This window comes from Somniosus microcephalus, chromosome 4 (assembly GCF_052327205.1).
Source record: "Somniosus microcephalus isolate GS21.2 chromosome 4, FLI_Smic_1.0, whole genome shotgun sequence".
NCBI classification, from domain to species: Eukaryota; Metazoa; Chordata; class Chondrichthyes; order Squaliformes; family Somniosidae; genus Somniosus; species Somniosus microcephalus.
In genome coordinates this window covers 57,272,881-57,288,828 of record NC_140990.1, presented here as the reverse complement: position 1 = coordinate 57,288,828, position 15,948 = coordinate 57,272,881, and the positions used below count along the sequence as shown (strand labels likewise).

At 46.5% G+C, this 15,948-nt stretch overlaps 2 long non-coding RNA genes across 2 annotated transcripts; one reads left to right on the top strand and one right to left on the bottom strand.

Annotated features, from left to right (window-relative positions):
• Positions 1 to 369: 369 nt before the first annotated feature.
• Positions 370 to 1,794, bottom strand: LOC147118968 (uncharacterized). The gene is made up of 2 exons (XR_015077975.1): positions 1,703 to 1,794; positions 370 to 625 (listed from the first exon to the last, which is right to left on the bottom strand). It is a non-coding gene; the product is annotated as an uncharacterized LOC147118968 (long non-coding RNA).
• Positions 1,080 to 14,825, top strand: LOC147118967 (uncharacterized). The gene is made up of 3 exons (XR_015077973.1): positions 1,080 to 1,157; positions 11,422 to 11,615; positions 13,451 to 14,825. It is a non-coding gene; the product is annotated as an uncharacterized LOC147118967 (long non-coding RNA).
• Positions 14,826 to 15,948: the final 1,123 nt, after the last annotated feature.

Here is a 15,948-nt window from a genome sequence, read left to right as displayed (position 1 = left end):
ATGCACTCCAGTCCCCACAGCGCCCACCGGTCGCAGAAGGCCTCGAGCCAGCCGGCGGGCTCCACGTGCTCCATCTCCAGGGCCACCAGAAGAGAGGCAGGCAGTCGGGCCGAACGACCCCCTCGACCGCCCGCTGCCTGGACCAGTTGATGGCAGATGAGTGTAAGTGAGGCACGACAGTTCATTCTATGACACCCACAAGTTGTGTACTCAAACGGAGCAAGCTTGGGGTTTGATGTGGTGGAAGACAAACGAGATGAGAACGGAAATAATCTAGAGTAAGAAAAGGCCCAAAAATTAAACAGTCTGGAACAGAACATCAATTCGTCTTCTCTTATCATGGAGGAATCAAATATTTGACACACTGTGTGTTTGAAACAAACTGATTTATTCACTGAAATAACAAGAGAAAATGCTGGAAATACTCTGCAGGCCAGGCAGCATCCATGGAGAGAGAAACAGAGTTAACGTTTCAGGTCTGGGACCCTTCATCAGAACTGGAAAAAGCTGGAGATGTAACAGGCAGAGGTAAGAGGCAGGAAAGTTATCCTGGGTGGATCTGAAACACGATGGGCGGAAGTTCAGTTGGAATTCATGTGGATTAAGTCGGAACCGGAGACAGTTGCTGAGGAAAGAGATGTGGCTGTGAAACCGAGTCTTGGAAAATGTTGCAAATGGGGATGGCAAAATCATACAGCATGAAAAATGGGAGCAGCGGTTAAAGTTTGAAATTGTTGAACTCAATATTGAGTCCAGAAGCCTATAAAGTGCCTAATCGAAAGATGAGTTGCTGTTCCTCGAGCTTTATTTATTCACTATTTATACAGAATATTAATCTCCAGCGCAGATGCAGGGGTTATTAAGATCAGCAGAAACAAACCATAACTACTGTAATGAACATGGTTCAGTCCTCAATCCGATCACAGTAAATCATGTTCCATTCACTAATCTGGTCTTTCAATGGGAGCTTTTACCCAGCATTCCCCGCGGTGGACCACGTGCCGCACCAAGTCCACAGGAGCCCAGTGCGCAGGCGCGGGAAGGGCCGGTATATTGAGCATGCGCAGTGCGTTACTAGAGACGGACGGAGAGGAGCTGAAACCGGGAGCGTGATGGTGCAGTGGGTAAGAATCGCAACAGCGGGGAGTAATGGACCGGTAGGTGTGTGTGAAGAGACTTCATAAAGAACTCGTGCAGGAGGCAAGCCCCGAATAATAACCTGAAGATCCCGTGTTTGCAGTTGCGGGGATTTCTTCCCCTTACAGGCCCAGGTTAACGGCAGCCATCTTTGTAAAGGAGGGCGGAAAGATTCAGTGCGACGCCACCCTATGCCTGAGACAAAGAGCCTTGTGTCCAATAAGGGGAGTAAAGGCCCACAGCCTCCCCGGGCCCTGAACAAGGGACTGGAGAAACTCGCTGCCCTGCGGATCAGACAATCAGCCGGCGCTAGTTCCGTCCCTCGGGCTCCCCAATTGGTTGGAGGACCCGCCGCCGGCTCGCTCCTCCAGCCCCGCCCCGCTCGCTCCCTATTGGTCGGAAGCTCCCGTCAATCAGACCGTGTCCCCGAGGAGATCACGTGAGCCGTCCAACTGACGCCGCTCGGTCCGGGTCCTCGCGGACTCTCAGGTTTTTCTATTTCTCTTTATTCTCTCCCGACCCACCCCGCGCGATTCTCCACTCAATCGGAGCGGAGAAAACTCACTTTGCGTCACCGATCGCGACTCTGGAACCGACACCAAGGCCTTTCCCCGGAATGCCCCGCGCCGACTCAGTCCGATAGGATCCGAGTGCGCAGGCGCAGCTCCGAGTGGGGGAGGGGGGGTTGGTCACCTCTGGGCATGCGCGGTTATTACCCTTGGTGACCGGGAGGGGTCGCTGTGCCGGACTCGGCCCAAACCGCCGTCCCGCGTGCGCATGCGCGGACTCTCGTCTGTCAATCAACCATCTGCCAGAAGAGGTCGCTGGTGAGACCAGTGAAGAAAGCAAGACTTGCATTTCTATTGCGCCTTTCACCACCACAGGATGTCCCAAACCGGTTTACAGTCAATGAAGTGTAGTCACTGTTATAATGTAAACATAGAAGATTTCAATTTCAATTTTTCAATTTCAATTTTATTGGTCACATAACTAAACACAAGAAGTGTAATCTAGTCAGTGAAATGCTTTTTTTCTTGACGAGCCGAGAGCACCAAGCAGCAAGAACACTTCGCTGTATTCGCTGTTCACGATGCGGTCGTCTCTACATTGGGGAGACCAAACACAGATTGGGCGACCGCTTTGCGGAACACCTCCGTTCAGTCCGTACGGGTGACCCTGAGCTTCCGGTCGCCTGTCACTTTAATTCACCGCTTCACTCCCACTCTGATCTCTCTGTCCTCGGGCTATTACATTGTTCCAATAAAGCTCAACGTAAGCTCGAGGAACAGCACCTCATCTTTCGATTGGGCACTTTGCAGCCTGCCGGACTCAACATTGAGTTCAACAATTTCAGATAATTATCCCTGCCCCCATTTTTCATGCAGTATGATTTTTGCCACTCCCATTTGCAACATTTTATCTTTCCTGCCTCTTTACAAAAGTACAGGGTGTTCTTTCTACTTCCTGCCCCCCCCGCCCCCAGTCTCTGCACCTGCTTAATATCTGTTACATCTCCTGCTTTTTCCAGTTCTGATGAAGGGTCCCAGACCTGAAACGTTAACTCTGTTTCTCTCTCCACGGATGATGCCTGGCCTGCTGAGTATTTCCAGCATTTTCTGTTGTTATTTAAGCAAGAACACTTAGCTGCCTGGTACGCACGGAGCTCGCAGGAGTAGGCCATTCAGCCCCTCGAGCTTGCTCCCCCATTCAACGAGATCATGGCTGATCATCCAAATTCAGTACCCTGTCCCTGCTTTCTCCCCATACCCCTTGATCCCTTTAGCCTTAAGAAATATATCTAACTCCTTCTTGAATATATTTAATGAATTGGCCTCAACTGCCCTCTGTGGCAGAGAATTCCACAGGTTCACCACTCTCTGGGTGAAGAAATTCCTCCTCATCTCAGTCCTAAATGGCTTACCCCTTATCCTTAGACTGTGACCCCTGGTTCTGGTGTAGAACATAAGAACATCAAGAATTTAGGGAGCTAGGTAACAGATTAAAGAGCAGGACCTCAAAGGTTGTAATCTCTGGATTACTCCCAGTGCCACGTGCTAGTGAGTATAGGAATAGGAGGATAGAGCAGATGAATGCGTGGCTAAAGAGCTGGTGTAGGGGGGAGGGTTTTACTTTCCTGGATCACTGGGCCTGCTTCTGGGGAAGGTGGGACTTGTACAAGTCGGACGGGTTGCACCTGAACCAGAGCGGGACAAATATCCTTGCGGGGAGGTTTGCTAGCACTGTTGGGGGGGGTTTAAACTAACTTGGCAGGGGGATGGGATACAGAGGGGAGCTGAAATAGGGGGTGATGTGCTGCCAATTATAGAGAAAAAAACAAGTCAGCTTGGTAGACAGGGCAAATATACAAGGGCAAGGCTGGATGGCATCTATTTTAATGCAAGGAGTCTTGCAAATAAGGTGGATGAACTGAAGGTGTTGATAAACACATGGGAGTATGATATTGTTGCTAACACGGAGACATGGTTGAGGGAGGGGCAAGACTGGCAGCTCAATATTCCGGGGTACAGAATCTTCAGGCGAGACAGAGGGGGGTATAAGAGGAGGGGGTGTCGCAATATTAATTAAGGAGTCAATTACTGCAGTAAGGAGGGATGATATATTAGCAGGTTCCTCTAATGAGGCCATATGGGTGGAGCTTAAAAACAAGAAGGGGGCAAGCACTTTGCTGGGAGTGTACTATAGGCCTCCAAACAGTCAGGGGGAGATAGAGGAACAGATATGTAGGCAAATCTCAGAGAAATGTGCAAATAATAGGGTAATAATAATGGGGGATTTCAACTTCCCCAATATTAACTGGGATAGTCAGGGTGTGAAAGGCACAGAGGGTGTAGAATTCGTAAAGTGCATCCAGGAGAGCTTTTTGAGCCAGCATGTAGAAGGTCCTACAAGAGAGGGGGCAGTACTGGACCTAATTCTAGGGAATGTGGCCGACCAAGTGGAAGAAGTGCTAGTAGGTGAGCACTTTGGTGACAGTGACCATAATATGGTGAGATTTAAGGTGGTCATGGAAAAGGACAGGGATGGGCCGGAAATAAAGGTTCTAAATTGGGGGAAGGCCGATTTTAATAGGATAAGGCAGGATCTGGCCAAAATGGACTGGGATCAGCTACTGGTAGGAAAATCCGCATCGGAGCAATGGGAGGCTTTCAGAAGGGAGATTGAGATCATACAATGGCAACATGTTCCCGTAAAGGTCAAGGGTGGTTCCAAAAACCACAGGGAACCTTGGATGTCAGGGGATATACGAGAATGGATTAGGAAAAAAAGGAGGGCTTTTGGCAGATACAAAAGGCTAAAGACGGAGGAAACCCTAGAGGAGTACAAAAAGTGCAGGGGGATACTTAAAAAAGAAATTAGGAGATCAAGGAGGGGCCATGAAATAACACTGGCGAGCAAAATAAAGGAAAATCCTAAGATGTTTTATAAGTATATTAAGGGTAAGAGGATAACTAGGGAAAAAATAGGGCCCATTAGGGACAAAAGTGGCAATCTGTGTGTGGAGCCGGAAGATGTAGGAGGGGTTCTAAATGAATTTTTTGCATCTGTTTTCACTATGGAGAGGGACGATGTAGACATAGAAATAGGGCGGGGGGACTGTGATATGCTCGAACACATTAACATTGAGAGGGAGGAGGTATTGGCGGTTTTAGCAGGCCTAAAAATGGATAAATCCCCAGGCCCGGACGAAATGTATCCCAGGCTGCTGTGTGAGGCAAAGGAAGAGATTGCGGGGGCTCTAACACACATATTCAGAACCTCTCTGGCCACAGGGGATGTGCCAGAGGACTGGAGAACCGCTAATGTAAGAAGGGGAGTAGGGAAAAACCAGGGAACTACAGGCCAGTGAGCCTAACATCAGTGGTGGGAAAATTATTGGAAAAAATTCTGAGGGACAAAATCAGTCTCCACTTGGAGAGGCAAGGATTAATCAGGGATAGTCAACATGGCTTTGTCAAGGGAAGATCATGTCTGACTAATTTGATTGAATTTTTTGAGGGGGTGACTAGGTGTGTGGATGAGGGTAACGCAGTGGATGTGGTATACATGGATTTCAGTAAGGCCTTTGATAAAGTCCCGCACAGGAGACTGGTCAAGAAGGTAAGAGCCCATGGAATCCAGGGTGCCTTGGCACGTTGGATACAAAACTGGCTTAGTGGCAGAAGGCAGAGGGTGATGGTCGAAGGTTGTTTTTGTGACTGGAAGCCTGTGGCCAGTGGGGTACCACAGGGATCGGTGCTGGGTCCCTTGCTGTTTGTGGTCTATATTAATGACTTGGATAGGAATGTAAAAGGTATGATCAGTAAGTTCGCGGATGATACAAAAATTGGTAGGGTGGTAAATAGCGAGGAGGGTAGTCTCAGTCTGCAGGACGATATCGATGGGTTGGTCAGATGGGCGGAACAGTGGCAAATGGAATTTAACCCGGAAAAGTGCGAGGTGATGCACTTTGGGGGGACTAACAAGGCAAGGGAATACACAATGAATGGTAAGACCCTAGGCAAGACGGAGGGTCAGAGGGATCTGGGTGTGCAAGTACACAGATCCCTGAAGGCGGCGGAACAGGTGGATAAGGTGGTAAAAAAGGCATATGGGATACTTGCCTTCATTAGCCGAGGCATAGAATATAAGAGCAAGGAGGTTATGATGGAGCTGTATAAAACACTGGTTAGGCCACAGCTGGAATACTGTGTGCAGTTCTGGTCGCCACACTACAGGAAGGATGTGATAGCTTTTGAGAGGGTGCAGAGGAGATTCACCAGGATGCTACCAGGGCTGGAACGCTTCAGCTATGAAGAGAGACTGGGCAGATTGGGTTTGTTTTCCTTGGAGCAGAGGAGGCTGAGGGGGGACATGATTGAGGTGTACAAAATTATGAGGAGCATAGATAGGATGGATACTAAGGAGCTTTTTCCCTTAGTAGAAGGGTCAATAACTAGGGGGCACAGATTCAAGGTAAAGGGCGGGAGGTTTAGAGGGGATTTGAGAAAGAACTTTTTCACCCAGAGGGTGGTTGGAGTCTGGAACTCACTGCCCGGAAGGGTTGTGGAGGCTGGAACCCTCACAACATTCAAGACGCATTTGGATGAGCACTTGAAATGCCATAGCATACAAGGCTACGGACCAAATGCTGGAATATGGGATTAGATTAGACAGGGCGTGATGGCCGGCGCGGACACGATGGGCCGAAGGGCCTCTATCCGTGCTGTATAACTCTATGACTCTATAAGAAATAGGAGCAGGAGTAGGCCAATCGGCCCCTCGAGCCTGCTCCGCCATTCAATAAGATCATGGCTGATCTGATCCTAACCGCCAATCTACAATCACAGAACCATCTCCTGAATCTAACAGAATTAGACACACGAAATAGGAGCAGGATCAGGCTACACGGCCCCTGGGCCCGCTCCGCTACCCACAGGGCCATGTCCGATCCGAACCTAGACTCATGTCCAAATTCCTGCCCGCTCCCCGTAACCCTTAATTCCCTTTACTTCTAGGAAACTGTCTATTTCTGTTTTAAATTTATGTAATGATGTAGCTTCTACAACTTTTTGGGGCAGCATATTCCATGGACCTACCACCCTCTGAGTGAAGTAGTTCCTCCTCATCTCAGTTTTGAAAGAGCAGCCCCTTATTCTAAGACTATGCCCCCTAGTTCTAGTTTCACCCATCATCGGGAACATCCTCCCCGCATCCACCCGATTCAACCCCTTCACAATCTTATATGTTTCAATAAGATCGCCTCTCATTCTTCTGAACTCCAATGAGTAGAGTCCCAATCTACTCAACCTCTCCTCATATGTCCATCCCCTCATCCCCGGGATTAACCGAGTGAACCTTCTTTGTACTGACTCAAGAGCAAGTATGTCTTTTCTTAAGTATGGACACCAAAACTGTATGCAGTATTCCAGGTGCGGTCTCACCAATACCTTGTACAACTGAAGCAATACCTCCCTATTTTTATATTCTACCCCCCTAGCAATGAAACCCAACATTCCATTGGCCTTCTTAATCACTTGCTGCACCTGCATACTAACCTTTTGAGTTTCGTGCACCAGGACCCCCAGATCCCTTTGTACTTCAGTACTTTCCAGTTTCTTACCATTAAGATGATAACTTGCTCTACGATTTTTGCTGCCAAAGTGCATAACCTCACACTTTCCAGTATTGTATTCCATCTGCCAAATCTCTGCCCACTTACTTAGCCTGTCTATGTCCCCTTGCAGGTTTTTTATGTCCTCCTCACTCACTACTTTCCCTCCCATCTTAGTATCATCTGCAAACTTTGATATGTTACACTCGGTCCCCTCCTCCAAATCGTTAATATAGATTGTAAAGAGTTGGGGACCCCGCACTGACCCCTGTGGAACACCACTAGTTACTGATTGCCAGTCTGAGAATGAACCATTTATCCCAACTCTCTGCCTTCTGTTAGATAGCCAATCCTCTATCCATGCCAGAATATTACCCCCAATCCCGTGATTTTTTATCTTAAGCAATAATCTTTTGTGTGGCACCTTGTCAAATGCCTTTTGGAAGTCTAAATACACTACGTCCACTGGTTCCCCTTTATCCACCCTATATGTTACTTCCTCAAAGAACTCCAGCAAATTTGTCAAACATGACTTCTCCTTCATAAAACCATGCTGACTTTGTCCTATTAAATGATGATTATCCAAATGTCCTGTTACTGTCTCCTTAATAATGGACTCCAAAATTTTACCTACCACAGATGTTAGGCTATAGTTTCCAGCCTTCTGTCTACTGCCCTTTTTAAATAAGGGTGTTACATTAGCAGTTTTCCAGTCTGCCGGGACCTTTGCTGAGTCCAGGGAGTTTTGGAAAATTATTACCAATGCATCCACAATCCCTACCGCCACTTCCCTCAAGACCCTAGGATGTAAGCCATCAGGTCCAGGTGATTTATCTGCCTTGAGTCCCATTATTTTACCGAGTACCACTTCCTTAGTGATTTTGATCGTGTTTAGCTCCTACCCCCCTATAGCCCCCTGTTTGTCCAGTGTTGGGATATTCTTAGTGTCTTCTACTGTAAAGACTGATACAAAATATTCATTCAGTGTTTTTGCCATCTCCATATTTCCCACCATTAATTTCCCGGTCTCATCCTCTAAGGGACCAACATTTACTTTAGCCACCCTTTTTTCTTTTTATATAACTATAAAAACTCTTACTATCTGTTTTTATATTTTTTGCGAATTTACTTTCATAATCTATCTTCCCTTTCTTAATCTTTTTGTTATTTTTTGCTGTCTTTTAAAGTTTTCCCAATCCTCTATCCTCCCACTAGATTTGGCTACCTTATATGTCCTTGTTTTTAGTCGAATACTATCCTTAATTTCTTTACTTAGCCACGGATGGCTGTCTTTTCTTCTACACCCTTTTCTTCTCAGTGGAATATATATTTTTTGGAAGTTGTAAAATAACTCCTTAAATGTACACCACTGATCATGTATCGTCTTACCCTTTAATCTATTTTCCCAATCCACTCTACTCAATTCCACTCTCATACCTTCATAGTCTCCTTTATTCAAGCTTAGCACGCTTGTTTGAGATCCAACCTTCTCACCCTCTAATTGAATATGGAATTCAACCATGTTATGGTCACTCATTCCAAGGGGATCCTTTACTGGGATATTTTTAATTAATCCTGTCTCGTTACACAGGACCAGATCTAAGGTTGCTTGCCCCCTGGTCGGTTCAGTTACATACTGCTCAAGAAACCCATCCCTAATACACTCAATGAACTCATCCTCAAGGCAGCCCTGCCCAATTTGATTTGTCCAATTAATATGATAGTTAAAATCCCCCATAATTATAGATGTTCCCTTATTACATGCCTCAACTATTTCCTGATTGATACTCCGTCCAACAGAGTTGCAACTGTTCGGAGGCCTATAGACTACGCCCACTGGTGTTTTTTTCCCCTTATTATTCCTTACCTCCACCCAAACTGTTTCATTATCCTGATCTTTTGACCCAATATCATTTCTCTGTATTACGGTGATTCCTTCCTTTATTAACATAGCCACCCCACCTCCCCTTCCTTCCTGCCTGTCCTTCCTGATCGTTAAATAACCTGGTATGTTTAATTCCCAGGCATTGTCACCCTGCAGCCATGTTTCTGTAATGGCCACAAGATCATACCCATATGTAGTTATTTGTGCCTTTAACTCGTCTATTTTGTTATGAATGCTACGTGCATTCAGATAGAGAACTTTCAAATATGTTTTGTGACACTTAGTTCCTGCTTTTGCCCTTTTTATGACTTTACCTTTTACTCCATACCTTCTGCCCCTTCCTGACACGCTCTGGTTTTTAATTTCCCCACTGCTACCTAAGTCTATGACCTTCTCTGTTGTCATTTTTATTATTTGCTCTCTAGGAACCTCCCCCTTACTAGTTAGTTTAAAGCCCTCTCTACAGCCCTAGTTATATGATCCACCAGGACTCTAGCCTCAGCACTGGCCAAGTGAAGCCCGTCCCAACGGAACAGCTCCCTCCTGCCCCAGTACTGGTGCCAGTGTCCCAGGAAGCAAAACCCATTTCTCCCACACCAGTCTTTGAGCCACGCATTTAACTCTCTAATTTTATTTGTCCTAGCCAAATTCGCTCGTGGCTCAGGTAATAATCCAGAGATTATTACCCTTGAGGTTCTGTTTTTAATTTGACCCCTAGCTGCTCATACTCCTTTAACAGAACCGGCTTCCTAGTCCTATCTACGTTGTTTGTACCAACATGGACCACGACAACTGGATCCACCCCCTCCCACTGCAAGTTTCTTTCCAGCCCAGAGGAGATGTCCTTAACCCTGGCACCGGGTAGGCAACACAGCCTTCGGGACTCTCGCTCTCGGCTGCAGAGAACTCTATCTGTCCCCCTAATAATACTATCCCCTACCACTACAACATTTCTAGTTACTCCCCCCTCTTGAATGGCCCCCCGTTCCACGGTGCTGTGGCCAGGTTGCTCATCCTCCCTGCAGTCCCTGCTCCCGTCCCCACAGGGAGTAAGAACCTCGAACCTGCTGGACAAGAGCAAGGGCTGCGGCTCCTCCAGCTCTACCTCCTGGATCCCCATACCTGCCTCACTCGTAGTCACACCGTCCTGTCCCTGACCATGGGCTACATCTGAGTTACTTAACTTCATAGGTGTGACCACCTCCTGATACACAGAGTCCAGGTACTTCTCCCCCTCCCTGATGTGTCGCAGTGTCTGAAGCTCAGAAGTCAATAAGCACACAGCAAGCTCCCACAAACAGCAAAGTGATAATGACCAGATAATCTATCTTTTTGTTATGTTAATTGAGGGATAAACATTGGCTAGGACACCCGGGATAATTCCCCTGCTCTTTCCCACATTATAACAGTGACTACACTCCAAAAGTACCTCGTTGGTTGTAAAGCACTTCAAGACGTCTGGTGGTCATGAAAGCACTATATAAATGCAAGCCTGTCTTTCTCGAAATAGTGCCATGGGATCTTTTACATCCACCTGAGAGAGCAGACAGGGCCTCAGTTTAACATCTCATCCAAAAAACGACACCTCTGACAGTGCCGCACTCCCTCAGCACTGCACTGGAGTGTCAGCCTAGATTTTTGTGCTCAAGTCTCTGGAGTGGGACTTGAACCCACAACTTTCTGACTCAGAGGCGAGAGTGCTACCAACTGAGTCACTGGCTGATACTAAAGAACAAGCAGTTCTGACGAAAGGTCATCGACCTGAAACGTTAACTCTGTTTCTGTCTCCACAGATGCTGCCTGACCTGCTGAGTATTTCCAGCAGTTTCTGGTTTTATTAAAGAAACGAGGGAGTGATTGCTGACAGGAAGAATGTTGGGTCATCCTGTGCATGCGCACCTCCCTGGCGGCTGAGGCGAAACACCGACTCGCCCCCAGCTGAGCCGTGCACACGTACCAGATGTTGCAGCTCCGCATGCGCGCCCGATGTCTCAACCGTGGGGTTTTGTGCGCTGAGCATGTGCGTTGTGGTCCGATCGGGACGGGCGATTGTAGAGCAGGAGGGAGAGCGCGGGGGCCATGAGGTGCAAGGGGGAGCCTCAGCGTCAACAGAGCGCTTTCTGCAGCGCCGGGGCTTGTGGGTATTGCAGCCACCATTACTGCTAATCCTTTCAACCAACCTGTGCAGCAGCTGGGGCCTGAAAATCAGCTTCACTGCCCCTAGGGTCGGAAAGGGGAAAATTAAACAACAGTTTGCCTCTGATCCTTTTCTGAACTCAATTTACAGGGTTATAGAAGTGGAGCAGTTACAGGCGGGAAGCTCAGACCAAACATCACGTCAAGCTCTGACAGTCGCTCGATTCATCTGGACCTGAATATCATCGGCCTTTGCACATGGAAGGAGAAAGCAGCGATCGCAACGATGACAAACCGCACACGTGTTCGGTGTGCGGACGCGGATTCAGCCGATCGCCTGACCTGGTGAGACACGTGCACCGTCACACCGGGGAGAAACCGGGTAAAGGTGGGGACGGCGGGAAGGGATTCAGTTCCCCGTCTTCATTGGAAGTTCAACGGCGCAGTCACACCAGGGACAGTCTGTTCACCTGCTCCGTGTGTGGAAAGGGATTTGTTTGTTCATCCCACCTGCAAACACACCAGCGAGTTCACACTGATGAGAGACCATTTCAGTGTTCTGACTGTGAGAAGAGCTTTAAAAGCCCCGGGGAACTGAAAGGACACCAGCGAGTTCACACAGGAGAGAGACCATTTAACTGTCCTGACTGTGGGAAGAGCTTTAAAAGCGCCAGGGATCTGAAGGGACACCAGCTTGTTCACACTGACGAGAGACCATTTCAGTGTTCTGACTGTGGGAAGAGCTTTAAAAGCCCCGGGCATCTGAAGCGACACCAGCTTGTTCACACTGATGTGAGACCCTTTAACTGTCCTGACTGTGGGAAGAGTTTTAAAAGCTCCGGGGAGCTGAAGGGACACCAGCGAGTTCACACTGGGGAGAGGCCATTCACCTGCTCCATGTGTGGGAAGGGATTCAGTGAGTCATCCAACCTGCTGGCACACCAGCGAGTTCACACTGACGAGAGACCCTTTAAATGTTCTGACTGTGGGAATAGCTTTAAAAGCCCCCAGGAGCTGAAGGGACACTGGCTCCTACACACTGGGGAGAGACCGTTCACCTGCTCCGTGTGTGGGAAGGGATTCGCTCAGCCCTCCAACCTGCTGAAACACCAGCTTGTTCACACTGATGAGAGGCCGTTTAACTGTCCTGCCTGTGGGAAGCATTTTAAACGTCCCGGAGATCTGAAGAAACACCAGCTTGTTCACACTGCGGAGAGGCTGTTCACCTGCTCTGTGTGTGGGAAGAGATTCTTGAAGTCATCCACCCTGCTGAGACACCAGCTTGCTCACACTGATGAGAGACCATTTAACTGTTCTGACTGTGGGAAGAGCTTTAAAAGCTCCGGGGATCTGAAGGGGCACCAGCGAGTTCACACTAATGAGAGACCCTTTAAATGTTCCGAGTGTGGGAAGAGTTTTCAAAGCTCCGGGGATCTAAAGCGACACCAGCTTGTTCACACTGGGGAGAGACCATTTAACTGTTCTGACTGTGGGAAGAGCTTTAAAAGCCCCCGGGAGCTGAAGGGACACCAGCGAGTTCACACTAACGAGAGACCCTTTAAATGTTCCGAGTGTGGGAAGAGTTTTCAAAGCCCCGGGGATCTAAAGCGACACCAGCTTTTTCACACTGATGAGAGACCATTTCAGTGTCCTAACTGTGGGAAGAGCTTTAAAAGCCCCAGGGAACTGATTGAACACCAGCTTGTTCACACTGACGAGAGACCCTTTAAATGTTCTGACTGTGGGAAGAGCTTTAAAAGCTCGAAGAGCCTTAAGGGACACCAGCGTGTTCACACTGATCATCGAATCTAACAGCACAGAAGGAGGTGATTCGGCCCATCGTGTCTGTGCCGGCTCTTTGAAAGAGCTGCCCAATTTAGTCCTGTGGTGATTATTTCCTATGTTTAATAAGAAGTATTGTGATTGGTGAATGGGGTGGTTGTTCTCTGTATTAGTAAGAAGTATTGTAATTGGTTGTTTGTTTCTACCTTGAGATATATGTTGTAAATTCATTGGTAGTGGATGTCAGGTGATTTGTGGTGGCCATCTTAAATTCAGTTCTCTCTAGTCATTGTTGGAGACTGGTGTTGAAAGATGTGCTACTGGGTTTTTAAAGTTAATAAAGCCTAGATTAGAAAGGCAAATCTATTCTTTATTTCAATTTATTAACTTTTTATCAGAATGGAGCGATATCTTCAACCGGAACGATTCAACGCTGACCCTAATTCTGCAGGAGTGGATGATAAATGGAAACATTGGTATTGTACATTTACAAACTTTTTGGGTGTGTTGGAACAAGAATCTCTGAATATGCTGATCAACTACATTGCTCCGGATGTGTATAAGTATATTTTGGACTGTAAAACTTACGAATTGGCTATTTCTACATTGGAGAAGATTTTTGTTAAACCAAAGAATGAGGTATTTGCACGTTACCTTCTATCTGCCCATAGGCAGCAGGTGGGAGAATCTTTGGATACTTATTTACAAGCACTTCGGCACCTTGGTGCTAACTGTAATTATAAAGCCGTGACGGCCGAAGAATATAAGGAAGAATCGGTACGGGATGCTTTTAGTAATGGACTACTGTCTAGATCAATTCGTCAGCGGTTGTTAGAAAATAAGACTTTGGATCTCAAGAGTGCTTTTGAGCAAGCTTCTACATTGGATATGGCTCCGAGAAGTTCGGATTCTTATGCTCTTTCTAATCGGCCTGTGACTGTGGTTTCGGCAGTTTCGGACGAAAAGGAATTAGGTGGACTTAATGGGAGTGGTTTACTAGATTCTGAAATAGTTTCTACTCCAACAGCTCCGCCTTTTACTTCGGCGGCTGTTGCCTCTAGGATTCAGAAGTGTTATTTTTGTGGGAACGTCCGGCATCCTCGTTTGAAGTGTCCTGCCCGGGAGGCTGTATGTAGTAAATGCGGCAAGAGAGGTCATTATGCACGTGTTTGTAAATCATTAGGTTCAATTACCTCCTCTTCTGCGACTATTCAACCTGTAGAGAGGGCGTTTATTGCATCAATTTCTGCTGCATTTGCTCATGGCCTAAACAAAGCTATAGTTGTGGCCCAAGTTAATGGGTTAGAAGTGAAGGCTCTCATAGATACGGGCAGTACCGAGAGTTTTATAAGTCTTCAGTTTGTGAAGGAAAAGTGTTTGAAAATCTTGCCTGTTACTTATCAGGTGTGTATGGCTCAGACGACCCTTACTTCACAAGTAGCTGGTTGTTGCCTTGTGAAATTGATTCTTCTAGGTAATACATATACTGATATACGCCTATCTGTTTTGCCTAATCTTTGTGCGGATATTTTGATTGGTCATGATGTGCTTAAATTACACGAGAGTCTTAGTCTTTCGTTTGGAGGGACTAAGCCACCCCTATCCATTTGTGGATTAACTTCTTTATCCATTTCTCCATTATCACTTTTTTCCAATTTGATGCCGGAATGTAAGCCAATTGCTACCAAGTCAAGAAGGTATAGCAGTCAGGATAGAGAATTTATTAATTCTGAAGTCCAACGTCTTTTATTGGAAGGAATCATTGAGCCTAGTTGTTCGCCTTGGGCTCAGGTAGTTGTCACCACTAACGAGAGGCATAAGAAACGAATGGTGATAGACTACTCTCAAACTATTAATAGGTATACTCAATTAGATGCGTACCCTTTGCCTAAGATTGATGAGCTTATCAACAAAGTATCTCAGTATAAGTTTTTTAGCACTATTGATTTAAAGAGTGCTTATCATCAGATTCCTATTGTTACGAGGGATCAACCATATACAGCCTTTGAGGCTGGTGGAAAGCTGTATCAGTTTTGCCGAATACCATTTGGTGTTACTAATGGTGTTGCTTGTTTTCAACGGGCAATGGATGCTTTTATAAGTGATAACTCTCTCTCTGACACCTTTTCATATTTAGATGATATCACGGTGTGTGGTAAATCAAGGGTGGAGCATGATTCTAATTTAGAAAGATTCCTTCAAGCTGCGGAAAAAGTTGGTTTAACTTTTAATAAAGAGAAGTGTATCTTTTCGACTACTGAGGTAAATCTACTGGGGTATATTATCTCGGGAAATAAGATTAAACCAGATCCAGAACGTCTGCGACCATTGATCGATTTACCTTATCCTACTAATTCTAAGGCTTTGCAACGAGTTGTTGGACTGTTTTCTTACTATTCTAATTGGATTGCAAACTTTTCGCAGAAGATCCGGCCCCTTATACGGGTTACGACATATCCTCTATCATGGGAGGCCAGGACATGTTTTGATAAATTTAAAAAGGATATCCTAGGAGCAGTTGTGCATTCTATTGATGAGCAGGTTCCCTTTGTGATTGAGATGGATGCTTCTGATTTTGCAATTGGGGCTACTCTGAACCAAAATGGAAGACCTGTGGCCTTTTTCTCACGTACTTTGAACAATAGTGAAAAAAGGCATTCTTCAATAGAGAAAGAGGCATATGCAATAGTAGAAGAACTGCGTAAATGGAGACATTATTTATCGGGGCGACATTTCACGTTGGTAACCGATCAAAAATCTGTGTCCTTTATGTTTGATGTTAAACATTTTGGAAAGATCAAAAATGATAAAATAATGAGGTGGAGGATCGAGTTGGCATGTTACCATTTTGATATAGTTTATCGTCCGGGGAAGGATAATGTTGCTGCTGATGCAC